This window comes from Engraulis encrasicolus, chromosome 14 (genome assembly GCF_034702125.1).
Source record: "Engraulis encrasicolus isolate BLACKSEA-1 chromosome 14, IST_EnEncr_1.0, whole genome shotgun sequence".
NCBI classification, from domain to species: domain Eukaryota; kingdom Metazoa; phylum Chordata; class Actinopteri; order Clupeiformes; family Engraulidae; genus Engraulis; species Engraulis encrasicolus.
The window spans coordinates 17,176,661-17,179,160 of NC_085870.1; the positions used below are offsets into that span (position 1 = coordinate 17,176,661).

The window sequence follows — 2,500 nt, forward strand, 5'->3', positions numbered from 1 at the left end:
CAGCACTCCACTTAGTAGCCTAATAAAATACTAGATCATAGATGTACTCTACTGTACTCTACTCTAAAAAATGAAAGACTATTGCTTCTCATTGGCAAATAAGCACCCTCTTAACACCCTCCTTCTCAACAACCCCAAAGGGCTCCCTTATGCCTACTGGGGGGCTGTAAAGCCCCTGTTGAGAAAGACTAAGCTATACCATCATGCCCCCTTGGCTGCATCTCAGAGTTGAGAGGAATTAATAGACCAGCACTATCACGTTCCACTCTGATCAACAGACTACATCATGGCATTTGGAAGTAGATGAGATCTATTTAAAAAAGGGGCTTTTATCTCTTTCCCACCCTCCGCCACTTTGTAAACAACTTGTTGGCGAGAACTTTTGTGTGTGAAAGTCAAACTCAATTTGTGGGTGATGTGTGTTGGCAGTGGGTTTCCATTGCTGTTCTATTTGTGGTGTGATTTACATGTATAGTGAGTTAGCCATGTTGGCAACAGTCTTTTCCTAGTCCTATTCCTGGTATAATTTCTTGTTTACATTGGAAGGCAATTCGATCCTAATCAGGCGTGTGCTATTTAGAGATATTATGATTACAGGGGGCCAATTAATCTGCCCCCCTTGCTTTAAACTCCTTACATTATTACACTACATTACGCTCACAATAACTTGAGCTATTATCCAAAGCGACTTACAATTAACATACAGAACAGAGTATTAGTATTGCAATCCTTGGAGCAATGTGCGGTTACCGTAGGTGCCTTGCTCAAGGGCAACTCAGAAATGTGGGGTCTGGTGCCTTGTGCTTAAAGGGACACTGTGTGAGATTTTTAGTTGTTCATTTCCAGAATTCATGCTGCCCATTCACTACCACCAGCATCAAATTCTAAGTATTAATTATGACTGGAAAATTTGCACTTTTCATACATGAAAAAGGGGATCTTCTCCATGGTCTGCCATTTTGAATTTCCAAATATAGCCATTTTTAGCTGCAAAAATGACTGTAGTTGGACCATACTAGATACTTGTTTATTACTAAGTAAACTTTCATGTAAAGATCACATTTGGCAATAGGCAGCCCAGTTTCAATGAGCAGCATAGTTGCAGTACCTTTTTTGACCATTTCCTGCACAGTGTCCCTTTAAGGCCAACTCAGCAATGTGCGGTTAGGTGCCGTGTTCAAGGGCAACTCTACCATGTGTGGTTAGGTGCCGCGTTCAAGGGCAACTCTACCATGTGCGGTTAGGTGCCTTGTTCTTAAGGGCAACTCTGCCGTGGACGATACTAACCAGGGAGTACCTGCTGCTATGCAATTTTTTTTTTTAAGTATTTTTGGGGGCTTTTCAACTTCAAGCCTTTATTGTTTATTATCAGACAGGACAGTGGAGGAGAGACAGGAAACAAGTTGGGAGAGAGAGACGGGGAACGGTCTGCAAAGGACCCAGGCCGGGAATCGAACCCGGGTCGGCCGCATAGCAGACGAGTGCCCTACCATTAGTGCCACACTAGTGCCAATATTTTGCAATATTTTTATATCAATCATGTTTTTTAATATATATATTATGGGGCTTTTTATGCCTTTATTTGACAGAGACAGTGAAGAGATGACAGGAAACGAGTGGTAGAGAAATGGTCTGGAAATGATGCCCTCTGATTTCAAACGCGTTTACGTTTACGTACATACAGGTTAAGAGCAATGTGAAGTGGAGAACCTTGCTGAAGGGCCTTTTTGATTTCAAGCCCGTCTCTTTAACCATTATTCGGCGGCTGCCCCTTTAAGGCGGTATTAAGTTCTGCATAAACAGTAATAAGCCTATAGGTCTTCCTGGGCTGATGTCATTGTTTTGGCCGTATGAACATCTCCAGACTCCCTCCATACTGTAATGTATATGTATATCATCCATCCTTACTAATCCCCCGTCTGCCACCGTACTGTACAGATCCAGAGAGGGAAACAAACACACAGTTAAATTTAGCGCCGAGGAATAACACAGTGTGTTAAATTATATTCTTAGTGGTGTGGGTTACATAAGGGGGGCTGAAACTCAAGCGCTCTCGCTGAAAGTTTTGAGGTGTACTTTGGACAGGCACACCGTGCGCAGACACACGCACAACTATGCACACTACACTGCACACACACACACACGCACACATGCACGCATACACATGCACGCATACACACACACACGCGCACGCACATACATTCTCTCTCTCTCACACACGCACGCACACACTCATGCACACACTCACGCACACACTCACGCACTCACACACACACACTCACGCACACACACACGCACACACACACACACTTGTATGAAAACAGTCTGATCTTTCCAAGCTAAATGTTGCTGCAGGCGGCCATGGGAAGAGGAGTTGGACTCCAACAGGATGGCTCTGTTTACTTTCTTCCTCTTTAATTTCCTCTCATGCATGTCTTTATACATTTCTTTTATTCAACATAATTCACTCAACATGACTCACTCGCTGTCTCTCTCTCTT

General features: G+C 43.5%; 1 protein-coding gene across 2 annotated transcripts in view; it reads left to right on the top strand.

The window, feature by feature from the left end:
• The window catches only part of plxnb1b (plexin b1b), a 170,455-nt gene that overhangs the window by 118,221 nt on the left and 49,734 nt on the right, over positions 1 to 2,500 (top strand). The gene's annotated exons all lie outside the window — the stretch shown is intronic.